The sequence below is a fragment of the Rhinopithecus roxellana genome, chromosome 12 (genome assembly GCF_007565055.1).
Source record: "Rhinopithecus roxellana isolate Shanxi Qingling chromosome 12, ASM756505v1, whole genome shotgun sequence".
Lineage (NCBI taxonomy): Eukaryota > Metazoa > Chordata > Mammalia > Primates > Cercopithecidae > Rhinopithecus > Rhinopithecus roxellana.
Genome location: NC_044560.1, coordinates 79,052,181 through 79,079,746, shown reverse-complemented (window position 1 = coordinate 79,079,746; position 27,566 = coordinate 79,052,181). Strand labels below are relative to the sequence as shown.

The 27,566-nt window shown below is 41.5% G+C and overlaps 1 protein-coding gene and 1 pseudogene across 1 annotated transcript in view; both read left to right on the top strand.

Moving 5' to 3' along the window:
• The window catches only part of LOC104671909 (zinc finger protein 91), a gene marked incomplete at its 3' end in the record, with an annotated part of 193,822 nt that overhangs the window by 117,228 nt on the left and 49,028 nt on the right, over positions 1-27,566 (top strand). The gene's annotated exons all lie outside the window — the stretch shown is intronic.
• LOC115892370 lies at positions 1,658-26,206 on the top strand (annotated as a pseudogene).

Here is a 27,566-nt window from a genome sequence, read left to right as displayed (position 1 = left end):
CCATGCCCATTGCCAGGTGCTTTTACAGCTGCTCCCACTGAGATACAGAATCTGTTTTACACAGCCTAAATCTGGCTGACCTTGTTTGCTCAGAGCAGTAGAAACCCGTGAACTGACAGTGTGCTAGTTTGAGGAAGGGCTGAAATGGTCTTGAATACTACTTTTTTATTTTTAAAGTTTGACCAATGCCAGGAGCAGTGCCTCAGGCCTGTAATCCTAGTATTTTGGGAGGCTGAAGCAGGCTGATCACCTGAGGTCAGGAGATCAAGACCAGCGTTGCCAGCATGGTGAAGCCCTGCCTCTAATAACTATATAAAATTAGCTGGGTGTGGTGGCAGGTGCCTGTAATCCAAGCTACTCAGGAGGCTGAGGCAGGAGAATCACTTGAACCTGGGAGGTGGAGGTTGCAGTGAGCCGAGACTGCTCAAATACACTCCAGCCTGGGCAAGAGAGACTCCATATCAAAAAAAGAAAAAAAAAGAAAAAAAAATTAAAATTCACATGTGGCTCATATTTTATTTCAGAGGATTGTCTTTTTTTAAAAAAAACTTAAGCTGCCTCCTTAAAGAACTGAAGCCAGGACGGTCATTGTCCTGCGCGTCCGTGTGAAGAGACCACCAAACTGGCTTTGTGTGAGCAACATGGCTGTTCATTTCACCTGGGTGCAGGCGGGCTGTCTCCGAAAAGAGAGTCAGCGAAAGGAGATAAGGGTGGGGCCGTTTTATAGGATTTGGGTAGGTAAAGGAAAATTACAGTCAAAGGGGGGTTGTTCCCTGGCAGGCAGGAGTGGGGGATCACAAGATGCTCAGTGGGGGAGTTTTTTGAGCCAGGATGAGCCAAGAAAATGAATTTCACAAGATAATATCTTCGCTTAAGGCAAGGACCGACCATTTTCACTTCTTTTGTGGGAGGATGTCATCAGTTAAGGCGAGGCAGGGCATTTGCACTTCTTTTGTGATTCTTCGGTTACTTCAGGACATCTGGGCATATACGTGCAAGTCACAGGGGATGCGATGGCTTGGCTTGGGCTTAGAGGCCTGACAGTCATAAAAGCCGAAATTTAAATATAATTGTTATTCTATTCTTTTCCTTTGTGAATAGCCATATAGTAAGTACATTACTTATAAATGTATATGACCTTATACGCAAAGCTAATGGCAAATCTCCTCTGGGGTGGGCCTGGCTCATCTCATGGAGGAAGCCCTACCTGAAAAGGCTGCAGGCTGGGCTGTCACTCTTTCTTCATTGAACTGGGCATCTGAGCACGTCTTCAGGCACTCCGGGCCTGAATGGGCGGGGCCTTAAACGACATCCAATCAGGGATGCTTGGCTAAGAATCGTCCAATCAGACCCTAGGTGAAGCAGACAGGGCGGCTTCCGGGATTTGGCGGAGCCTTTGTGTTTGGCAGCAGCGGGAGTTCCTGGTCTCCCTGGCCTCGTGACCTACAGGTATTGGGATATCCACAGCTAAGAGGCCAGGACTCCCTGGAAGCCTAGAAATGGTGAGAGCGCGGGGTCCCACATCCCGAAAGAGGGGAAGGGCTGGTTGGAAGTAGTGGGAAGTGGCTGTGGCGGGACTCAGGCCTCTCCGCAGTCAGCCCTTCTGCGACCCGAGTTCTCCTAGCCCCAATCTGTCTCAGTCCGCGTCAGCCATAAGATGGCGGCTGCGCTGACAGCCGGGCTTCTGGGCCATCCTGTCTCTTCCCTGCGCAGTGACTGTGCCCTGGCCTGGAGCCCTCTCTGGGCAGCTCTGCATCGCAGCGTCTCTCCCAGATTGTGCAGGGACCACGGGAGTTCCTAAGTCCCCTTTTCTTCTTTTAAAAATTTATGGGAGTCACCGCAAAAATATTAAAGAATTTAATTAGAGTTGTTCAAAAATTATAGAGCACCGCTATGGGTTGTAGTTTGTGGTCCATTGGAGGGGCTTGAACAAAAGACTTTTATAAGGTGCATCATGAAAAAACCCAAATTCAGTAATCAGGCACAGTTACATAGTTTCCTAATTTCCACCTTGAGCATACAAATTTCCTGGTTTGTAATCAGAGCTTAATTGGTTGTTTATATTTGGTTAAGACTGAATTTCGTTTCCTCTAATGTAGTAATTAAAAAAAAATAATGCATTTGAGTTAGATTTTGTGTTTTAAAGTAGGAATCCAGAGAGTAGATTTCCACGTCAGCCTAATTCCATGTCACTTGACTATTTTCTTTTTGAGACGGAGTTTCACTCTTTTGCCCAGACTGGAGTGCAGTGGCGCACGATTTCGGCTCACTGCAACCTCCGCCTTCCTGATTCAAACTATTCTCCTGCTTCAGCCTCCCGAGTAGCTGGGATTACAGGCTCCCGCCATCATGCCCAGCTAATTTTTGTATTTTTAGTAGAGCTGGGGATTCACCATGCTGGCTAGGGTGGTCTCGAACTCCTGACCTCGTGATCCGCCCGCCTTGGCCTCCCAAAGTGCTGGGATTACAGGAGTGAGCCACCTGTCACTTAACTGTTTTCACACTCCACAGAGGACTGATTATGCTCTGCATAGTTTTTCTTTTCCTTTTTTTTTTTGTTTGAGACGGAGTTTCATTATTGTTGCCCAGGCTGAAGTGCAGTTGTGTGCTCTCCGCACACTGCAACCTCCGCCTCCCGGGTTGAAGCGATTCCTGTGCTTCAGCCTCCCAAATAGCTGGGATTACAAGTGCCCGCCACCACGCCAAGCTAATTTTTTTGTATGTATAGTAAGAGAGGGAGTTTCACTGTGTTGGCCAGGATGGTTTCGAACTCCTGACCTCGCGATCCGCCTGCCTCGGCCTCCCAAAAGTGCTGGGAGTACAGGCGTGAGCCACTGTGTCTGGCTATGCCTTGCATTTTTTACATATTTTTTCAAGCAGGGTCTCAAATGTACCTCCAGTCCTCCTTTTCTCCAGCCTAACTGTGGCTTAAAGTAAAATACCAAATTTCCAGCTCATTCTGACAAGTCCAAATGCTAACTTTTCCTCCCCAATTCAGATTATTAACTTATTATTATTTTTTTATTTTTGAAACGGAGTCTCGCTCTGTCGCCTAGGCTGGAGTGTAGTGGCATGATCTCGGCTCGCTGCAATCTCAGCCACCCAGGTTCAAGCGATTCTTCTGCCTCAGCCTCCTGAGTAGCTGGGATTACAGGTGCATGCCACCATTCCCGGCTATTTTTGTAGAGACGGGGTTTCACCATGTTGAGCAGGCTGGTCTTGAACTCCTGACCTCAGGTGATCCACCTGCCTCGGCCTCCCAAAGTGCTGGGATTGCAGGCGTGAGCCACCGCGCCTGGCCACTATTTGTTTTTTAGTGTGCTTTTTGTTTTGTTTCTTTTTGTTTTTTTTTTGAGTCTCCTTCTGTTGCCGAGGCTGGAGTGCTGTGGCTCACCACAACCTCTGCCTCCAGGCTCAAGTGATTTTCCTGTTTCAGCCTCCCAGGTAGCTGGGATGACAAGCATACACCACCATGCTTGGCTACTTTTTGTATTTTTAGTAGAGATGAGGGTTCACCATTTTGGCCAGGCTGGTATCGAACACCTGACTTCAGGTGATCTGCCCACCTTGGCCTCCCAAAGTGCTGGGGGTTGCAGCTGTGAGCCACTGCGCCCAGCCTGGTGTACATTCTTGATAATGTATTTTAGTTAATCATTTCTTTTTGACAGTGCATTGGTTGGAACATTAAAAGAGATTTGTTTTCTGTTTTTAAGTATTTTCCTTTAGAAGAAAGCAAAGAATAATTCCCTGACAATGCATTGTAAATAAATCTTTGTGTGTCTTTCTCTTTATCTTCCCTAGGTGCAGAGATCTTTTTTTTTTTGTTTTTTTTTTGAGACGGAGTCTCGCGCTGTCGCCCCAAGCTGGAGTGCAGTGGCCAGATCTCAGCTCACTGCAAGCTCCGCCTCCCGGGTTCATGCCATTCTCCTGCCTCAGCCTCCCGCGTAGCTGGGACTACAGGCGCCCACCACCTCACCCGGCTAGTTTTTTGTATTTTTTAGTAGAGACGGGGTTTCACTGTGTTAGCCAGGATGGTCTCGATCTCCTGACCTTGTGATCCGCCAGCCTCGGCCTCCCAAAGTGCTGGGATTACAGGCTTGAGCTACTGCGCCGGCCGCAGAGATCTTATGAAAACGTTTTGGGGTCAGTTTTTTTTTGGAAACTTTATGGGGTTTTGTGTCTGCAGCAACCATTTAGTGTTTTTCTGTTCCTGAGTTTTAGTACTCTGTATATACTTGGTATCTCTACCAAGATACCCACTATGTCTATGTCTGCTACACTATCTAGGTAGTATCAGCTCCTGGGTCATTTTCTCCCATAGGACAACTTGAGGTATGGAGTATATCCTCTCCAGGGAGGAGGTGGATGCCCTGGGACTGAGAGGCATCTCCTGGCATACTCTTCCTTTGAAAGCTAACATTTAGACATTAAGGTTGTCTTCACCCAACCCAGCTTCCATTTCTTGGAGACACATAGCTGGTCACCCAATCAGCTGATGGTATTGAGAGCAAAACAGAAACCATTTCTGCCACCTGGATTCTCTAAGATTAGTGAAAAAAAATAGTATCCCCAAAGACAGGAAAAAAACCTGACTCCAGTAAGAAAGTGCAAGAACTTGTGGCATAGTGCAGTGTTTCCGCGTTGTAGAGTTGCATAGATTCGTTTCTTTTTGCAAGGTAAATTTCTGACAGTGAATATTTTTGTTCTGTAGCCTGTGATCTTGATTTCTGATTTTAACGCTAAATATTATAAGATGAAACTTGGTACCTCTTAGGAGTGTTCCCATATGACTAATTGTTTACTACATAATTTTCTTTTTTTTTTTTTTTTTTTGAGATGGGGTCTCGCTTTGTCACCTAGGCTGGAGTGCAGTGGCGCAATCTTGGCTCACTGCTTCAAGCCCCGCCTCCCGGGTTCACATCATTCTCCTGCCTCAGCCTCCTGAGTAACTGGGAATACAGGCGCCTGCCACCTCGCCCGGCCAATATTTTGTATTTTTAGTAGAGACGGGGTTTCACCCTGTTAGCCAGGATGATCTTGATCTGCTGACCTCGTGATCCACCCGCCTCGGCCTCCCAAAGTGCTGAGATTACAGGCATGAGTCGCCACACCTAGCCTACTACATAATTTTTAATGCAAATAATAATACATTTATTGTCTGAAAGGAATAGATACTTTGGGTTTTCTTGTTGAAGTATGAAATGTAAGCACCTTAAAATTTTTTTCCCTGATATGAACACTGTGTTTCAGTAATTTTGCTGGATGTTTCAAACACTTAGTTTTAAAAACTGAGTAAATAACTGACAAAAATTGAAGCTTGAGCACAGTTACTCCAAGCTAAGGCTAATGTTGAGGCTGCAAAAGGAGGTTATTAAAGGCCTAGTTAGTTCTTCCTGGGGAACTTCCCCTGCAGATTTCCCAGCCTGCTCACCTGGGCCATGGAAGAATCTTTTATCGTGAGAGAAGCCGCAGAGCCCTGAAAAGCTGGGGACCCTCAGGCAGACACAGTTAAGATTAAGATGGAATGGGGCTGAAATGATCTCACTGAAGATAAAGTTATTCTTGCATTGAGGCAGTTTCTAGACTTTGAGAAATAAAGTCAGATTTTTGTAAATTTAAATTCTAAAGGAGTATTGTAGCAGGTGGAAGTACCAACTATAATATCTTTAAGGATTGCAAAGGATAGGCAGACAAGGGCTTTCTTTCATAGGAAGGAGCAAATAAGATTAGAAAGAAGATAGGAGGGGAATGGCAAATGGAGGGTGAAAAATCAGATTCTGGATCAGAGAATATTTTGCCATGAAGTCAGCATGTTCTTAGAAGGGACATAAAATGGGGTTTATGTTGGCTCAGACTGAGAATAGCTCAAAGTTCAGGAGCTGTTGGAAGAAGATAAGTGAAGTTTGGATAACAAGTATTCTATTTTGACCACTAAAGACAAATTCAGCTGATTTTTCTATGAGAAAAAGATTTGCAGAGTCTGTCTGGCTGTGATAGGTAAGCACAAAAAGGATAGAGAATTTTATTAATAACATCTCTTTACCAGGATTATCTTTATGCTTCATCTTTCTTCCATTTGCCATTTCCTGGGTTGTATTTTTTATTATAAACTGGTTGGCATAACTACAGTGTTTTACTGAGGTCTGAATAGCTGTATCAAATTATTGAACTTGAGGGGGATTTTGGAAGTCCCCAATTTTTAAACAGTAGCTCAGAAATATGGATGGGGCTGGCATGATTGCTCATGCCTATAATCCCAGCACTTTGGAAGGCTGAGGCAAGCAGATCCCTTGAGGTCAGGAGTTCAACACCAGCCTGGCCAACATGGTGAAATCCTGTCTCTACTAAAAATACAAAAATTACCTGGGCGTGGTGGTGTGTGGCTGTAATCCCAGCTACTCGGGAGGCTGAGGCAGGAGAATCACTTGAACCCTGGATGCAGAGGTTGCAGTGAGCCGAGATCGCACCACTGCACTCCAGCCTGGGCTACAGAGAGTCTGACTCAAAAAAAAAAGAAAAGAAAAAGAAAAGAATAAGAAAAAGAAATATAGGTGGGCCCATGGAGTTTGTGATTGGCATCTGCAGCATCTGCAGTAAGGACAATATTGTGGGACAGAGCCCTGAATCAAGGTCTGTGCTGACTCTGGGTGGTTTCAGAATTCAAATGTCAGACAGTGAGTGAGTTGGTGTTGCAGAATTGTTTGGTGTTAACAAACAATCTGGTGCCAGAAAAAATATCACGGAGGCCTGGCCTGGAATAAAACTCTGGGTGTGTGGGAAGGAGAGGCTCTGCTCTCCGGTACACAGGCTGTCACACTGCTCATTTTTCTGATTCCATATCTCCTCTTAGGGTGAGAGAGGACTGAAAACTTGGAGAATAGGAACTCTGGCGGGCGCAGTGGCTCACACCTGTAATCCCAGCACTTTGGGAGGCTGAGGCTGGCAGATCATGAGGTCAGGAGAGGAGACCACAGTGAAACCCCGTCTCTACTAAAAATACAAAAAATTAGCCAGGTGCGGTGGCAGGTGCCTGTAGTTACAGCTACTCAGGAGACTGAGGCAGGAGAATGGCATGAACCTGGGAGGCGGAGCTTGCAGTGAGCTGAGATTGTGCCACTGCCCTCCAGCCTGGACAACAGAGCGAGACTCCATCTCAAAAAAAAAAAAAAAAAAAAAAAAGAATATGAGCTCTGATGATCCCATTTTTCCACAGCTGCCACCACAGGATTCCCACCCACTCACAGTTATGCCCACTAGACACTGCACACCACTCCCAGGACTAGGCACCACCCTCAAAAACTTAACCATGGCATTTGTGATCCTAGTGTTTTTTGCCAAAATCCCATAAAATTGTCTACAAATCTTTTGGCATATCCCTACCCCCAGACACTGAATCTGTAGCAGCAACCTGTTTTCTCCACCAACTTGGGGTTTTGGGCCACCTGTCCATAATCTCACCTGCTGTGTGGACCCAGAAATAAGTAGCACAAGCCAGACCTGCCTACATTGCACTCTTCCCTACCCATTGAGTTTCTTTCTTTTAACTGTTATTTCTGTTTTAGGGGTACAGGTGCAGGTTTACTGTATAGGTAAAGTTGTGTCATGAAACTTCAATGTAAATTATTTTGTCACAGAGGTACTAAACATAACACCAAACTTTTTTTTTTTTAAATTTTTGCTCTCTCACCCTCCACCCTCAAGTAGGCTTCAGTGTCTGTTGTTTTCCCGTTTGTGTCCATGTGTTCTTATTATTTAGCTCTTACTTAGAAATGAGAACATTCAGCTGGGCACAGTGGCTCCCACTTGTAATCCCAGCACTTTGGAAGGCTGAGGCGAGTGGATCACGAGGTCAGGAGTTTGAGACCAGCCTGACCAACATGGTGAAACCCCGTCTCTACTAAAAATACACAAATTAGCTAGGCGTGGTGGCACATGCCTGTAATCCCAACTCAGGAGGCTGAGGCAGGAGAATCACTTGAACCCAGGAGGCAGAGGTTGTGATAAGCCGAGATCAAGCCACTGCACTCCAGCCCGGGTGACAGAGCTAGACTCTGTCTCAAGAAAAAAAGAAAAAGAACATTTGTTTGCTTTTCTCTTTCAGCATTAGTTTTCTAAGGATAATGGACTACAGTTTCATCCGTGTTGCTGCAAAAAACATGATCTTGTTCTTTTTTATAGCCATACAGTATTCCATGATATTTATGTACTATATTTTTCTTTTTATATAAATATTCTATTTTATTTTCTTCTTGTTTTATTATTATTTGAGATGGAGTTTCACTCTTGTTGCCCAGGCTGGAGTGCAATGGCGCAATCTCTGCTCACTGCAGCCTCTACCTCCTGGGTTCAAGTGATTCTCCTGCCTCAGTCTCCTGAGTAGCTGGCCTTACAGGCATGCACCACTATGCCCAGCTAATTTTGTACTTTTAATAGAGATGGAATTTCTCTCTGTTGGCCAGGCTGGTCTCAAATTCCTGACCTTAGATGACCTGCCCTCCTTGGCCTCCCAAAGTGCTGGGATTACAGGCATGAGCCACCACGGCCGGCCTTCTCATTTTATTTTAAGGGGAGGCAGAGTCTTACTCTGTCATGTAGGCTGGAGGGTAATGGTGCGATCTTGGCTTACTTCAGCCTCAACATCTTGGGTCTAAGCAATCCTCCTACCTCAGCCCCTTATGTAGCTGGGACTACAGGTGCACACCACCACACCCAGCTGATTTTCCTTTAGTATACTTTGTAGAAATGGGGTTTCTCCATGTTGCCTTGGCTGTTCACAAACTCTTGAACTCAGGCAGTCTTGAGCCTCTTAAATTGCTGTGATTACAGGCATGAGCCACTGCCCTTCTCTGTATTATATTTTCTTTATCCAGTTTACCATTGATAGGATTCAGGTTGATTTCATGTCTTTGCTACTGTGAATAGTTCTGCAGTGATCATGAGTGTGCATGTGTTTTTATGGCAGAATAACTTATATTTCTTGAGGCATACACTGAATTATGAGGTTGCTGGGTCAAATGCTAATTCTGTTTTTAGTTCTCTGAGGAGTCACCAAACTGCTTTTCACAATGGTTGAACTAATTTACACTCCCACCACCTTGCCATGATCTGTTTTTTTTTTTTTGAGACAGAGTCTCACTCTGTTGCCCAGGCTGGAGTGCAGTGGCACAATCTCGCAATCTCAGCTCATTGCAACCTCCACGTCCTGCTTCCTGGGTTCAAGCGATTCTCATGTCTCAGCCTCCTGAATAGCTGGGATTATAGGCATTTGCCACCATGCATGGCTAATATTTTCTATTTTTAGTGGAGATGGGGTTTTACCATGTTGACCAGGCTGGTCTCGAACTCCTGGCCTCAAGTGATCCACCACCTCAGCCTCTCAAAGTGCTAGGATTACAGGCAAAAGCCAGTGCACCCAGCCCTGCATCTGTAATTTTTTGATGTTTTAATAATAGCCATTCTGGTTTGTGTGAGATGGTATCTCATTATGTATTTTCTTTGCATTTCTCTAATGATTAATGATGAGTATTTTTTTATATGCTTGTTAGCCACCTGTATACCTTCTTTTGAAAGGCATCAGTTCATCTTCTTGGCTTCCTTTTTAATAAAGTTGTTTGTTTTTCCTTGTAAATTTAAGAATTTTATGGATTGCGGATATTAGATGTTTGTCAGCAGCATAGTTTGCAAATACATTATTCTATTCTGTAGGTTGTTTACTCTGCTGATAGTTTCCTTTGATGTGAAGAAGTTCTTTGGTTTAGTTAGGTCTCATTTGTCAATTTTCGTTTTTGTTGCAATTGTTTTTAATATTTTCTTTTTTCTTTTCTTTTGAGACGGAGTTTCACTCGTTTCCCAGGCTGGAGTGCAACGGCATGATCTGGGCTCACTGCAACCTCCGCCTCCTGGGTTCAAGTGGTTTTCCTGTCTAAGCCTCCCAAGAAACTAGGATAACAGGCATGAGCCACCATGCCTGGCTAATTTTGTGTTTTTAGTAGAGGCAGGGTTTCACCATGTTGGTCAGACTAGTCTCAAACTCCTAACCTCAGGTGATCCACCTGCCTTAGCCTTCCAAAGTGCTGGGATTACAGGCGTGAGCCACTGTGCCTGGCCTGTCCTATGTCTTTATAATGCTCAAGTTTCTCATGTTGAGAATAGTTGTGCACTTTGGATATTTAAAGATAATTTTTTTTTTAGGGTAATATTTTCTGGTGGACTTGATCAATATTATATCTAATCTGAGTTTTGTTTTTAAAGATGCTTTTAACTTTTTATTTTCTCTCGATATAATCTTGCTCAGATGGAGAGCTGTTTTTTGCTCGAATCCTTTGGGTTTCTGTTCAGAAGCCCTATTAACATCCCATGGTATCTGTGAATGAGGTGGGCTGTCACAGGGAGAACTCTTAGACCTATCTCTATCCCGACTCATGCTGGAAATCAGCAGTATTTTTTTCATGTCACCATTATAAATAGAAACTGAGGCTGAAACACTGCTCCCATTCTCATTATTGTGAAGATGCAGTTTCACCCAGGAGGCCTGCAGACTCTCCTCCTGCAGCTCAGGCTTCACTGTCTGATGTGACACTGGAGTGCTGCTGTGGCAATTGGGGTTCATGTAAGATATGAGCTGCCAGCTGTGAGCTTTGTGTTGTGGCCTATGTGTCAATGGCTGATGGTAGGAGTCAAGAGAGGACACTGGCCATCAGAAGAGGGCAAGCAGGGTGCTCTAGCCCAGTGCTAAAGCAGTTAAAGAGCCATGGCTTTAAAATTTTTTGTTTTTTGTTTTTTTGTTTTGTTTTTCAGAAGGACTCTCACTGTGTTGCCCAGGCTGGAGTGCAGTGGTGCGATCTCAGCTCACTGCAAGCTCCACCTCCCGGGTTCACGCCATTCTCCTGCCTCAGCCTCCCAAGTAGTTAGGACTACAGGCACCTGCCACCACGCCCGGCTAATTCTTTGTATTTTTTTAGTAGAGACAGGGTTTCACCGTGTTAGCCAGGATGGTCTCGATCTGCTGACCTTGTGAACTGCCCGCCTTGGCCTCCCAAAGTGCTGGGATTACAGGCGTGAGCCATCGCACCTGGCCTGCTTTAAAATATTAATAGACAAAAAGATAACACCCTATTCAACCATTTCTGTAGGAGAGTGGGAGCCTACCTTCAGCAGGCACCTGGCTTCATGTTGCAGAATTACCTCCTGTTATGAAGATGAGAAAAGTTTATTTTGTCATTGAATATAACCAATAAGCATACACTGTTGGCCTTGCTAATTGCCAGGTGAATTTAGGATGAACTACGTATGACATGGTGCTGTAAATTTTTTTTACTTGTGCACCAACTATGGTGACTGTCTTTCTGTCTTGGCAGTCTCTTAAGCAGATTGACTATGATGTGTGTCACATTCAGGTTAAATTGTTTAATAAAACAGTTTTCTTTCTGTTCTATCATTTTGTAGTTTTCTGGGGCTGGAGAAAATTTTTCTTTTAATTATATTTTCCACACACTGTCTAGAATTAGCAGACATGATATAAACATTTAAGATGCCAACCAAGCTTTACTCTACAGGGGAATTTTCCTCTCAGGCTTCCAGTCAACTCACAGAGTTCTACAAACTTCACAGGATATCAATGAACCATTTCACCTCTTTCAATGACTCTTGTGTCTTTAGACCTGAAACTGATTCAGAGACCAGGGGACCCAGAAACCCAGAGTAACATGTGAGTGTTGAGTAGGTATGTAGACATGAGAATCTCCACTTTCCCTCTCCTCTTATTGTTAAGATACCCACAAATGTGCAAGTAACACCTGCTGCAGCTGCAAATGCTGAATCTAGGTCTTGAGATTTGGGAACCAAAAAAAGTTTCATCTGAGGAATGCAAGTCCTTTTAGTTGTCAAACTCATAGAGACATTAAAATGACAACACAATTTTGTCTTTCTCCCATCTTTGAACTGGTTTTTTTTTTTTTTTTTGGTTTTTTTTTTTTTTTTGAGACGGAGTGTTGCTCTGTCGCCAAGGCTGGAGTGCAGTGATGCCATCTCTGCTCACTGGAACCTCTGCCTCCCGGGTTCATGGGATTCTCCTGCCTCAGCTTCCCAGGTAGCTGGGATTACAGGCATGTGCCATAACAGCTGGCTAATTTTTGTATTTTTAGTAGAGAAGGGGTTTCACCATGTTGGCCAGGCTGGTGTTGAACTCCTGACCTCAGGTGATCGACCCACCTCGGCCTCCCAAAGTGCTGGAAAATTACGGGCATAAGCCACTGCACCTGGCCCTGAATGAAGAGTTTTTTCTTTTTTATCTCTTAAAACTGTTAGCTATTGCCACCAGTAACTATAAATTAATAATGCCACACTGGACACTATAACCCATGCTCTAAATTTTAATGATGTATATCCAAACAATAATCAATGTCATTTCTGTAAATATAATAAAAATTTCTGGTAAACAACTTTATATCCGTCATCTCTCTGTCCCTCTTTTTTTTGCCTTTTCAGATCGACTTGTAACTGTCCCTAATCAAAATGTAGATGACAGGCAACTTGAAGGTGTGCTCCCAAGTTACAATCCTCAAGCTTTGCCCAAATAAACTGTCTACTTATATTCATGTTGCCTTAGCTTTTTTTTCTTTTAGGTAGACATATCTTAGTGTGTTAAAGCAGCCTCTGTAAGGGGATCTTTCCTTTGATTGTACTCTGCGTGCTGTAACACCCAAGAATGAAGAGCCAGGTTGATCCCACCTAGAATCTGCAAATAAGGTCTGGCCTCTTCCTGGAATTTACAAGATAAGGCCAGACTTTGAATTGAGAATGTAGAGAAAACCAACAAGAGACATTTTCTGCATTGTGAGATGTCAACATAGACATCTTAAAGTTCCCCTCTGGGAATGTGATATTTTCAGCTTCTCAGATCTTGTCCAGTGCTACCTGCCACAGTTATGTGAGGGGCACCAGGTGTAAATAGAATCTGATGGCAGAATATATGAGTGTGAACAAGCATCTTCAGCGTGAGAGATCAAGGTGATGATGTATCCAGAGCCATAACCACAACTATACCTACCTGTAAAATGTGGAACTGGAGGAGACTATTCCTGTTCTTCCTCTTACCTAAGAGCTAGATAAATCAGGACAGGTGATCCAGGTTCTGGAGCTTCTTCAGGGCAGTTTAATTTTTTATTTAGAAGTAGCCTGAGTCTCTCCTGCCTGGCTTATCACTGGACCATCAGCCCAGGGTCACTGGGAACTCTCACAGTCAGCTAGGTGTCTTTGAGACATTTGAGGATGCCCAGAGCAGAACTGTGCCAGGGTAACAGAAGTGGCTAATTCTGCTTCTGTCTCAGTGTAAAAATTGAGTCATCCTGTGTCTTCTCCTCCCCTCACACAAGAGATAACTTTGGTGGGTACCCAGATGAGAGTTTCTCCAGTTTTCTGGTGCTTGGGTGAAAAACAACCAGGATGTCTGGAGACTCAAACAAATCAACTAATTGCTTTTATTTTACATGGCCATTAGAAAAATAGATGAAGCAGTCATCCAGGAACCATCCAGGAACTTTTAGTCTAGACTAGCAACTGAATAAAGGGTTGAATTAAGCATCATATGGTTGATTCATTGAAGAGATGTGTGCAAAAAACCTTGCGCTTTATTTGGGCCACTTTCTTTATATTGTGGTAACTTATATCATCACCTGGAGGGATATTTATGAACAGAAGGGTATTATTATATGCGTTTCTATTACCTGCTAAGAATACATATTTATCTTATAATAATTACCCTAGAGAACCTTAATTATTTAAATTGCTTATTAATATGCATTATATAATTGACAGGGCAGTGGCCAAAAAAAAAATTATACAAACTCTGAGGTTTAAGTTTCTCTTAGGCAAGCTTAGGAAAACAGAACTGGAAATACCCCAGTGGCACAGATAACAGAATTCTACATAAGGTCCACTCCCTACCCCAGTTCTGTTCAGATTCATTCTATTTGGGGGTCTTATTTAGATCTGGCCCCGCTCTGGAGTCTTGCCTTACAGAACTGATTGGAAGAGATGAGAGTTTTGGCTGGTGAATCCTGCTGCGTTTCTAAAGCTGGTGCTCACAATTTTCTGAACCCCAAAGGAGATAAATGGGAAAAGTAAAGTATATATTTTAAGGTCTTAATTTTTAAATTTTCTATTAAATCAGTGCTTGCAGATTCCATTTAGCATCTTGTTTTCTATTCCTGGAGATTCAGTAGTTGCTCTACTAGTCACACACAAAAAAATATGTAAAAACAGTAAAAGTTTCTGTAAACTGCATTCAATTTTTCTCTATTCAGGTAATTTGTGTACATTTAGCTTTTATTCTATACATTTTCTTTAAAAAACCAAGAACACAAACAAAAGGTGAAATACACATGCTGGGCCCTTCACCTAATGGTGGGAATTATTAAACACTTAGTACCAACTCCCAGTGTGTTATGAGGATTAAATCACATAATGTGTTATTTCTAGTGCAGTGCTCTGCAACATACTCTTGAGCACATAGTACCTGCTTAGTAAACATTGCATTAGTACATGTGTATATGTTTTCCAAATGCAGGCTTATTCAGACACTGCTACCTTTTATTGCTTCTGTAAACTTTAAAGAACCAGCAAAGAATTTGATACTTAAGATGGAGATTAGTTGTCTTCATTTGTGCCAGAAGTATTTGTGTTTTGACAAGAGTGCCAAGTGTAAGGGACTCTGTGCTGTGCCTGCTTCTCTAACAAATGCTAATGATGAGCCTATGGGAGCATCGTCAGCATTGACAGGGGACTTATTTAAAACACACATTCATGTACCCTTTGAAAACCTGCAGAATCACATTACATAGAGAGGGACTAAAATTACCGAGTGGTTTATAAGCTCATTAAAGCTTGAGAGGCAATGCTTAGCTAAGTGGTTATAAACCCAGGGTTCTATTAGTTTGGTGCAAAAGTTATTACAGTTTCTGCCATTGTAAGTGATGTGGATTACTTAGATGTGGATACTCAAATTACATTGCCAATTCACAGAAATATCTTTGCTCGTGCCCTTTCCACGGGTTCCTTTTATTTTTGGACACATCCATGTTGTTTTAATTAAGTGCCTCATGTGACTCTAAGGTGAGACCAAAATCAAGTATGAGGGGTTGAAGATACACTCATGAGAGTTCAGTTTCAGCTGTTTTCTACAGGGTGATCATAGGTCTTGTTCTGTTTGGGTTTGGTGTGGACAGGGCAGTGTGGCCCATATTTTTATTACTGTAGTAGAGATTGTTGGTATCTGTGGCAGGGAAGGGCACCGAAGACAGGAAAGGAGAAACATGTTTCATCATGGAGCAACTAATTGTTCCTGAATTTTTCATGTTATAAAGGACAGAAGTGGGTGGACTTTTTCAGTGGGTCTTGGTACTTCTGCCTGTGGGTGTGGAGGTAGCAGGTAAACAGGTGGTGCTGACACCTTTAAAGGCATATTCTCAAGATGCAGGTGTAATTTGTCCAGAGAATCTCAACTGAAAAGGTGTCCCAGAGAAGGAGGAGATAGGGGAAAAAATACGCCTTTTTTTTTCTTTCTTTCTTTTTTTTTTTAAGCTAAACATGTCTCAGATCAAGAGCTGTCTCCACTCTGCCTTCTGGAATTCCATCCATTTAGTACTTGCAAACCTTTAACTTCTCTTGTGTTTTTCCTCCCTAATGTTTAACTACTTTCAAAAACTTCATTGATAGTCAAGGGTCACTGAAAAATATTTCTTTTTAGAACCTTCTCTAAATTCTCAACATCATGGCTTTTTATATGCCATGCAGGATTCTAATCATAATTTATGATCTGCAGTATTAAAAATGTTTCCTTTGTGGCTGTGGAACATGAGAAGGTGGGGATACTCAAGATTTCTATTGGGGAAAAGCTGGAATCCTTAGTAAAGATGGAGAGCAGGTAATGTTGAGGCTCCATTTGTGTTCACCATTAGCACTAAGCAGAACGGGATTAAGGACATGCTTATTTAAAGAAGATGAGGGCCGGGCGCAGTGGCCTGTAATCCCAGTGGTTTGGGAGGCCGAGCAGGGTGGATCACCTGAGGTTAGGAGTTCAAAACCAGCCGGGCGCGGTGGCTCAAGCCTGTAATCCCAGCACTTTGGGAGGCCGAGACAGGTGGATCACGAGGTCAGGAGATCGAGACCATCCTGGCTAACTCAGTGAAACCCCGTCTCTACTAAAATACAAAAAACTAGCCGGGCGCGGTGGCGGCACCTGTAGTCCCAGCTACTCGGGAGGCTGAGGCAGGAAAATGGTGGGAACCCGGGAGGCGGAGCTTGCAAGTGAGCTGACATCGCGCCACTGCACTCCAGCCTGGGTGACAGAGCGAGACTCCATCTCAAAAAAAAAAAAAAAAAGGAGTTCAAAACCAGCCTGACCAACATGGCGAAACCCTGTCTCTCCTAAAAATACAAAGATTAGCCAGGCATGGTGGCGCACACCTGTAATTCCAGCTACTCGATAGGCTGAGGCAGGAGAATCACTTGAACCCAGGAGGTGAAGGTTGCACTGAGATGTGATTATGCCACTGCACTCCAGCCTGGGTGATACAGTGACACTCTGTCTCAAGAAAAAAAGGTGAGATTTAGGGCCGAGCACAGTGGCTCAAGACTATAATCCCAGCACTTTGGGAGGCCAAGATGGGCGGATCACGAGGTCAGGAGATCGAGACCATCCTGGCTAACACGGTGAAACCCCGTCTCTACTAAAAAGTACAAAAAACTAGCCGGGCAAGGTGGCTGGTGCCTGTAGTCCCAGCTACTCGGGAGGCTGAGGCAGGAGAATGGTGTAAATCCGGGAGGCGGAGCTTGCAGTGAGCTGAGATCAGGCCACTGCACTCCAGCCTGGGCAACAGAGCGAGACTTCGTATCAAAAAAAAAAAAGATTTATTACCCAGAAAGTTCAGAAGATAATTATCAGGAGATAACTCCTCTCTAGGGTGCTCAAAAAAAACTCCTTAAAATCACTACTAAAAATTACAGAAAATGGGAAATATCTGTATCTTGAACTTTAAATGAAACTGATGTTTCTGTTTGGTTACATTCAGCCTGTAATTTACTTTTTTTTTTTTTTTTTTTTCTTTGAGACGGAGTCTTGCTCTGCCGCCCAGGCTGGAGTGCAGTGGCCGGCTCTCAGCTCACTGCAAGCTCCGCCTCTCGGGTTCAAGCCATTCTCCTGTCTCAGCCTCCCGAGTAGCTGGGACTACAGGCGCCCGCCTCGTCGCCCGGCTAGTTTTTTGTATTTTTTAGTAGAGACGGGGTTTCACCATATTAGCCAGGATGGTCTCGATCTCCTGACCTCGTGATCCGCCCGTCTCGGCCTCCCAAAGTGCTGGGATTACAGGCTTGAGCCACCGCGCCCGGCCACTTTTTTTTTTTTTTGAGATGGATTTTCACTCTTGTTGCCATGCTGGGAGGCACCACTGCTGACCAGCCTATAATTTACTTTTTGGGAACAGTATTTCAGCAGTGATGCTGTGTTCTTCTGTGTGTATCAGCACATCATAAAAATTTGTCCTATTGCTGTTGATGTTTATGATTCACTTGGATAAGCGCTCTCTGACAGATTTTTTTTTTTTTTTTTACTATAGAGTTAATTATTTTTTTCTTTGTTATTTTATTTTATTATTATTGTTTTTGAAACAGGGTCTCACTCTGTTGCCCAGCTTGGAATGCAGTGGTGTGATCTTGGCTCACTGCAACCTCCGCCTCCTAGGTTCAAGCGATTTTCCAGCCTCAGCCTTCTAAGTTGCTAGGACTACGGGCACCCACCACCATGCCAGGCTAATTTTTGTAAAGGTCTTTTTTTTTTTTTTTTTTGAGTCTCTTCATTATTAAGTATCTTTATGCAGCTGATGTGTATAAACTATCAAATTTAATCTGTCAGCTGCTCTTCTTAGGGTTTTTTGCATATATCTGTCCTTGGAAAATAAAGACTTTCATCTTCTTTTGTAGTCCAGAAAAACTGGGAAAAATACAGGTTCTTCAACATACTGAATGTTTGATAAAATCTTCTTTAGGCCAAAATCATTGGCATTACTGGTGAGCTTGTTAGAAATTCAGAAGCTCAGACTTTATTCCAGATGTTCTGGAAAAAAAAAAATCTCCATTACAAGATCTCCAGTCTATTGTACACATTAAAATTTGATAGGTAGGTTCTAACTCAACATGTCTTTTTCATCTCAAAAATACACAGAACTCATTGTCTAGGATGTTAACATCACACTCAAAAACATACAGGCTTAATTTTTTACTTTTATGCTTTTATACTTTTTTATAATTTTATACTTTATTATCCAGAATACATGCTTTAATTTTATACTTTATTTATTTTTATACTTTTTTTATACATGCCTTCTTTTTATACTTTATTATCCAGAAAAATATCATATATACACTGATGTTGTGGATCTTATTCCACTCTTTTTTCAGAGTTAGAGAATACATAAGAGAGTATTTCTGTGTTGAAAATTATTTTCAACCAGGCGTGGTGGCTCACGCCTGTAATCCCAGCACTTTGGGAGGTCGCGGCTCATGGATCACCTGAAGTCAGGAGTTCGAGACCAGCCTGACCAATATGGTGAAACCCCGTCTCTACTAAAATCACAAAAATTAGCTGGGCATGGTGGCGGGCATCTGTAATCCCAGCTACTTGTGAGGCTGAGGCAAGAGAGTCGCTTGAACCCAGGAGGCAGAGGTTGCAGTGAGCTGAAATTGCACCATTGCACTCCAGCCTGGGCAACAAGTACAAGACTCTGTCTTAAAAAAGAAAAAAAAAAATTATTGGATGATTTAGTCATTCTTATAAGTCAGAACCTGTTCTCTTTACTCTCATTTCACCTTTAGTCAAATTAAAAATTCTGCCCTTGGCCACCTGATGTGTGTGTGTGTGTACGTGTGTTTTTCAGGGACCATTGACATTCATGGATGTGGTAATAAAATTTTCTCCAGAAGAGTGGCAATTCCTGGACACTGCACAGCAGAATTTATATAGGGATGTGATGTTAGAGAACTACAGAAACCTGGTCTTCCTGGGTGAGAATAACTTCAATCCACAATTCTAAGATACTCTACATTTTTCTTTGTTGTTGTTGTTGTAGAATGTTTTTTGGTAATTGATGCTTTGCATAAATGAGTTTCACATCACTGTTTTGAAGAAAATCTTGGGAATTTGTCAGTGTAGAAAAGGATTTCTTTAAGATAAACATCTTGAAGTTCACCTTGATCTGAACTTTCCACATTCCTGAGCAGACCTGTATTTTTTATTCTACATTAGTGACAATTTCAAAATTTAGTGACATAAAATATTGTTGCCCATATCTTAACATGTAATTGTCGGCACCAGCTTTTGATTCATTGGTACTGAGTAGTTAAACTATTAATTATTTGTTTATATATTTGTGAGAGGGAGTGTTGCTGTTGCCCAGGCTGGAGTACAATGGTGCAATTTTGGCTCACTTGAACCTCCCGGGTTCAAGAGATTCTTCAGCCTCAGCTTTCTGAGTCACTGGGACTACAGGCGTGTGCCACCAAGCCCAGCTAAGTTTTGTATTTTTAATAGAGATGGGGTTTCACTGTGTTGGCTAGGCTGATCTCGAACTTCTGACCTCAAGTGATCCACCCTCCTCTGCCTCCCAAAGTGCTGGGATTACAGGCATGAGTCACCGTGCCCAGCCCATTTTTCTAAATATTTAGAAGTTATTGTTTTCGGGTTAATATACTAGAATATTCTATTACGTTCTCTTTACTGAGCACATTATTTGAAGAATATGAGCAACATTCATGTTACTTATTTTTAATAAAACAGGTATTGGTGTCCCTAAGCCAGATTTGATCACCTGTCTGGAGCAAGGAAAAGAGCCCTGGAATATGAAAAGACACAAGATGGTAGCCAAACCCCCAGGTAGGTGAGAGTGAACACAATGGACAACACAGATGAGAAGAGGTCCAAAGGTTAAGGAGAAAACCAGTCCTTAAAATAGATTTTGGGAAGCTGTGTTCCAAAGAAAATAGTTTCAAGAAAATCTATATTTTCATATTTTCAGGGGAACCATAAATATCTGCATAATTTTATAAAACTCTGTGTTAGGCCTGGGCAAATGTCTCACGCCAGTAGATCCAGCACTTTGGGAGGCCAAGGCGGTGGATCACCTGAGGTCAGGAGTTCGAGACCAGCCTGGCCAACATGGTGAAACTCGTTCTCTACTAAAAATGTAAAAATTTCCTGGTCGTGGTGGTGCACGCCTGTAATGCCTGCTATTCGGGAGGCTGAGGCAGGAGAATCACTTGAATTAAGGAAGCAGGTTTCAGTGAGCAGGTGTCGTGCCATTGCGCTTCAGCTTGTGTGAGAAGAGAGAAAATCCGTCTCAAAGTTAAAAAAAAACAACAAAAATAAACCTATGTTAAACTATTTTTTAAGTTCTCTTATTTTACCATGTTTAAAATATGTGAGAGTAGTGGTTTCTGTTCCATTTGTTTTTTCATTTTTCTGCATAATTCATCCTGTTTCTATTAGTATAGTCTTGAAATACAGTTTGGGATTATTAAGTATGACATCCTCCCGGTTCTTTTTTGTCAGGACTGCTTTGGCTATTCAAAGTTTATTGAAGTTTCATGTAAATTTTAGGATTGTATTTTACATTACTATATAAAAGATACCACTGGAGTTGTTTTTTTTTTTGAGATGGAGTTTTGCTCTTGTTGCCCAGGCTGGAGTGCAATGGCAGGATCTGGGCTTACTGCTACCTCCGCCTCCTGGGTTCAAGCGATTCTCCTGCCGCAGCCTCCCAAGTAGCTGGGATTACAGGCATGTGTCACCATGCCCAGCTAATTTTTGTATTTTTAGTAGAGACAGGGTTTCACCATGTAGGCCAGGCTAGTCTTGAACTCCTGACATCAGGCGATTTGCCCACCTCAGCCTCCCAAGTAGCTGGGATTACAGGCATGTGTCACCATGCCCAGCTAATTTTTGTATTTTTAGTAGAGACAGGGTTTCACCATGTAGGCCAGGCTAGTCTTGAACTCCTCACATCAGGCGATTTGCCCACCTCGGCCTCCCAAAGTGCTGGGATTACAGGTGTGAGCCACTATGCTTGTTTTTTTTTTTTTTTTTTTTAATTGAGATTGAGTTTTGCACTTGTCGCCCAGGCTGGAGTGCAATGGCGCGATCTCGGCTCACTGCAACCTCTGCCTCCTGGGTTCAAGTGATTCTTCTGTCTCAGCTTCCCCACAGCTGGGATTATAGGGAAGAGCCACCACACCCAGCTACTTTTTGTATTTTTAGAGACAGGGTTTCCTCATGTTGGTCAGGCTGGTTTCGAACTCCAGATGTCAGGTGAACCACCTGCCTAGGTCTCCCAAAGTGCTGGAATTACAGGTGCGAGCCACCACTTTGGGCCAATCACATGTGATTTGCAAATAGTTTTACCAGTTTGCAAATATTTTACCAATTTCCTTTGAAGAGAGACATTGTAACTCTTTTGATTTTTTTTTTTTTTTTTTTTGATGTGCAGAAATATTGAAGTATGGTGTGGTTAAATTTCTATTTTCTTTTTTCTGTTGTTCATGCGTTTAATATCATAGCTAAGAAAATGGTACCAAGACCAATTTCATGTCTTTCCCCTATATTTTTTATAAGGGAATTGTTATTTTTTATTTCTAAGTATCATATAAATATATATATATATACACACACCCCTATATATATGTGTGTGTGTGTGTATATATATATATATGTAATTTTCTTTCTTTTTTTTTTTTTTTTTTTACAAGATGTAATCTTGTTCTGTTGCCCAGGTTGGAGTGCAGTGCCATCATCTCGGCTCACTCCAACATCCACCTCCTGAGTTCAAGTGATTCTCCTGCCTCTCAGCCTCTCGAATAGCTGGAATTACAGACATCTGCAACCATGCTCTGCTAATTTTTGTATTTTTAGTAGATACAGGGTTTCAACATGTTCTCCAGTCTGGTCTCAAACTCCTGACCTCAGGTAGTCTGCCCACCTTGGCCTCCCAAAGTGTTGGGGTTACAGGTGTGAGCCACTGTGTGTGGCCCTAAAAGACTTTTTGTATATAGTTCAAAGAAACAATCCAGCTTTATCAGTGTAGGTATCCAGGTTTCAAAATTATTATTTGAAGAGATTATTTTTTCTCCATTGTGTGCTCATGGTAACTTTGTGGAAGATCATTTGATCATATACAGAAGCTTTTATTTCTGAGCTCTTTATTCTTTTGTTTTTTTTCTTCTGTTTGTCTTTGTGTTAGTATCACATTGCTTTTGGGATTGTAGCTTTTAATATGTTTTGAAATCAGGAAGTATAATACCTATTTTTCAGGGGTGTTTGGCTAGTTATAGTTTATAATCAAATTTAAAAGTTTTGAACAACATATTTGTTTAAAAACTCTGTGCTATTAGGATTTTATAAAGATTATATGAAATTTGTTCACACTTGCAGGTTGTATTGACATGTTAAAAAAATAAAATTTTTTGACCCTTCAGCAAGTATGTATTGAAGAGTGTGGTTTATGTCTATTTATTTTTCTAATCCCTTTTTAGAGACAGGGTCTTACTATGTTGTGCAGGCTAGTTTCAACCTCCTGGGCTCAAACAGTTCTCTTGCCTTGGCTTCCAAAATTGTTAATATTACAGGCATGAGCCACCATGCCTGTCCCATGTGTTTTATTTTATATATTTTTGGATTTGCCTGTTTTTCCTAGTTTCATTCAGTTTTGGTCAGAATACTCGTAGTGTATGATTTTGGTCTTGAGTTTATTTGTTGTTGTTGTTTTGAGACAGAATCTTACTCTATCACTCTGACTTTTCTTTATAAGTTATCCACTTTCAGGTATTCCTCTATGTGCAAAATAATTAATAGAATCTATAATGTTGTCTACGCTTCCTGTTTTCTTATCGATCTTTTATCTGAATTTTTAATTTATTATTTAAAATGAGATTTTGGTGTCTAAAATCATTGCGTTGCTATGTATTTTCTGTTTCACTTTGCCAATATTTGCTACATATATTTTGGATATATGTCTCATATATTATATGATATTTATATATATATTGTAATATATATGATAGTTATAGATTCCTGGTAAATTGACCCATTTGAACATTACATATCAATCTTTGTCTCACATTAGTACTTGACTTAAGGCATATTATGGATAATATAATTATGACCACCTCACATAATTGTGGTTACTATTTGCATGGAATATAGATTCTTTCCATTATGTTACTTTCACCCTGTTTGACTCAATGCTGAAATGAGTCTCTTATAGACAGCATATTGTATGCTTTTTTACTTAATCCTCTCACACATCTTGTTTCTTATTCTTTTTATAGATTTAATTAATTATTTTTTGAGACGAAGTCTTGCTCTCTTACCCAGGCTGGAGTGCCAGTGGCCAATCTCAGCTCACTGCAAGCTCTGCATCCCAGGTTCATGCCATTCTCCTGCCTCAGCCTCCTGAGTAGCTGGGACTACAGGCACCCGCCACCATGCCTGGCTAATTTTTTGTATTTTTAATAGAGATGGGGTTTCACCGTGTAGCCAGGATGGTCTCGATCTCCTGACCTCGTGATCCGCCCGCCTTGGCTTCCCAAAGTGCTGGGATTACAGGCGTGAGCCACCTCCCCTGCCCCTTAAATTTAATTATTTATTTAGGATAGGATCTCACTCTGTTAACCAAGCTAGTTTGCAGTGGCTTTTATCACAGCTCACCACACCCTCAACCTTCCCAAACTCAGATGATGTCATTTCAACCTCTTAAGTAGCTGGGTTGCAGGCATGTGCCATCATCACCCAGCTGGACTTTTTGTTTGTTTGTATTTTTTGTAGAGATGGGGTTGCGCAGGCTGGCCTTGAACTCCTGAGATCAAATGATAAGGCCACTTGGGCCTCACAAAGTCCTGGGATTACATAATTACATTTCTGTTTTTGTTTTTTTTTTTTTTTTGAGATGGAGTTTTGCTCTTGTTGCCCAGGCTGGAGTGCAATGGCGCAATCTTGGCTCCCCACAAGATCTGCCTCCCAGGTTCACATGATTCTCCTGCCTCAGCCTTTTGAGTAGCTGGGATTACAGGCATGTGCCATCATGCCCAGTTACTTTTGTATTTTTAGTAGAGATGGAGTTTCTCCATGTTGGCCAGGCTGGTCTCAAACTCCCAACCTCATGTGATCCTCCTGCCTCAGCCTCACAAAGTGCTGGGATTATAGGCGTGAGTCATCGTGCCTGGCTACATTTCTTTTTATTAAGTTGTTTAATTTACATTTAAAGTAATTGCTTTAAAGATATGAAGTTACTGTTAACTGTTTATTATTATTTTATGTATTTTTTGTTGATATGTTTTTTCTCGTTTCCTGTTTTACTGCCTTAATTTTTATTTTAATTTTGTTGTGACATGCGTTTATTATTTTTTATTGTTTCACATACTTTGTATAAATATAATGCAATCATCCTGAAATATAATCATTTTGAAAAATGGAGATTAAATAAAACATCTTAAAGTTAAAACAATACATGTTAATATGACAACCTCAATTGAATACAAAAATCTATAGCTTTATATTTTCCAGTTTGTTATTGATATTATAAATATATTGTGTATCTGTTAACAAATGTCTGCAGATTTAGTCTTGGTTTTTATATTTACAGAAGTTGTTTAAGGGTTTTATGTACCATCATTATAATAGAATTCTGTGTGTGTCTCTATATTTACATTTAACAGAGAGCTCTCTTTCTCTATACATATATATATATATATATATAATTTTTTCTTTTTTTCTTTTTTTGGATGGAGTTTTGCTCTGCCGTGCAGGCTGGAGTGCAGTGGCATTATCTCGGCTCGGCTCACTGCAACCTCCGCCTCACGGGTTCAAGCGATTCTCCTGCCTTAGCCTCCTACGTAGCTGAGATTATAGGGATGAGCCATCACACCCAACTAATTTTTCTATTTTTAGTAGAGACGGGGTTTCAGCATGTTGGTCAGGCTAGTCTTGAACTCCTGACGTCAGGTGATCTGCCTGCCTTAGCCTCCTAAAGTGCTGGGATTTTATGATGCTGTCCAGCATGATTTTCTTTTTTTTTCTTTTTTTTCTTTTTTTTTTTTTTTTTTGAGACGGAGTCTCGCTCTGTCGCCCAGGCTGGAGTGAGTGAAGTGGCGCTATCTCAGCTCACTGCAAGCTCAGCCTCCTGGGTTTACGCCATTCTCCCGCCTCAGCCTCCTGAGCAGCTGGGATTACAGGCGCACGCCTGGCTAATTTTTTTGTATTTTTAGTAGAGACGGGGTTTCACCATGTTAGCCAGGATGGTCTCGATCTCCTGACCTCATGATCCACCCGCCTCGGCCTCCCAAAGTGCTGGGATTACAGGCCTCAGATTTTATTTTTCAATATAACAGACTCATCTTAGGATTTCTTTTTATTTATATGCAGTCTCACTATATTGCTAAGGCTAATCTTGAACGCCGGGTCTCAAGTGATCTGACTGTCTTGGCCTCCTAATGCTATAGGATTATAGGCATGAGCCACTGTTCCTGGCCACCATGTAGCATTTGTTATAGGAGTGTGTTAGTGGTGATGAACTCCCTCACTTTTCATTTTGGAAAGTATGTTTATCTTGTTATTGAAGTAAAATAATTTTAAATAAAGTATTACTTGTTAGATTTTTTTTTTGGAGACAGAGTTTCACTCCTGTTGCTTAGGCTGAAGTACAGTGGTACTATCTGGGCTTACTGCTACCTCTGCCTCCTGGGTTCAAGCGATTCTCCTGCCTCAGCCTCCTGAGTAGCTGGGATTACAAGCATGTGCCGTCACGCCCAGTTAATTTCATATTTTTAGTCAAGATGAGCTTTCTCCATGTTGGTGAGGCTGGTCTTGAACTCCTAACCTCACGTGATCTGCCAGCTTTGGCCTCCCAAAGTGCTTGGATTACGGGTGTGAGCCAATGTGCCCAGCTAGAATTTTTTTTCATAACATCAAAGTTGGTAAAGTTCTTAGTTTTTGTTGTCTTCAAGTAATCTCTGTATTACTTTTTCCTTATATTTTTCTTCTAACATTTCTTTCATAAATATATTGATTATAGTGTCCAATAAGCTTTACGTTGCATGTTTAGTGTTGTTTTACAATTTTATGTTTCTGTGTTATATATTTTAGAATATGCCACCTCATAGCAGTTAATTGTGTTTTGATGTTTTAGGTTATATTATAATTTTGTATGACAACATTGAAGTCTGTACTTCAATGGGTGGAGGAAAATCAAATATTAATCGTTCATATATCTGTTGCCAACATAGTTATCTTTGTGTTTGCTTGTATAAATATTATTTCCGTATCTTTTATGACTCTATTTTTTCTGTAGGTTTGTTGTGAATGGTTGTTTAATCTTTTCTAGGTAAGCAGCCATAATAATTTTACTAGTTTAAGCCTCTCTTTATGAATCTATATTATTTTTGTATGGGGAGAAATTTTGGACTTGATAATTTAAAAACTTACCAGAACTTTATTAAGTATTATTGTTCATTTTTACTTGTCAAAACCACATAACAATATTTACAATCAAATGTTTTTAAATATTCAGTTTAGACATGTTAATTATATTGACAATGCTATGCAACATATCCCTAGAATGTTTTTTTCTCACAAAGCTAAATCTCAATACACATTGAACAACTACCAATTTTTTTCATTTCCTGGTGCTTTTCTTTTTTTTTTTTTTTTTTTTTTTTTTTTGAGACGGAGTCTCGCTCTGTCGCCCGGGCTGGAGTGCAGTGGCCGGTTCTCAGCTCACTGCAACCTCTGCCTCCCGGGTTTATGCCATTCTCTCCTGCCTCAGCCTCCGAGTAGCTGGGACTACAGGCGCCCGCCAACCTCCCCTAGTTTTTTTTTTTTTTTTTTTTTGTATTTTTTAGTACAGACGGGGTTTCACCGTGTTAGCCAGGATGGTCTTGATCTCCTGACCTCGTGATCCGCCCGTCTCGGCCTCCCAAAGTGCTGGGATTACAGGCTTGAGCCACCGCGCCCGGCCTTTCCTGGTGCTTTTCAAACACCACTCCGTTTTCTGTTTTTAAGATGTAACTGCTACATATATCTCATTCAATCTCTGACTTTGTGTGACTGGCTCATTTCATTTTGCATAATATCATCAAGCTTTATCTTTATAGTTGTTAAGAATATTTTCTGCTTATTAAATCCTGAAGGATATTCCAGTATTTTTATATTGCAAATTATTTCTACTGAATGATTTGGTGACAAATTTGCATTGCTTTTAGATATTGGCTTTCAATAAAAACACTGCAATAATTATAGATATGCAAACAGCTCTTTATATAACCATATATATGACAGTTTATATATGTGCTTCATTCTCTTTTATTATTCTACTTTTTAACCTTTATATTCATAGTAAATTGTTTTAATTCTGTAGCTTTGTAATATGTTTTGAAATCAGGAACTGTAATGCCTTCAGCATCATTTCTTTTTTGGAAGACTGTTGAGGATTCTATTTTCTCTTGATATTCTACATACTTTTGGTATTGCT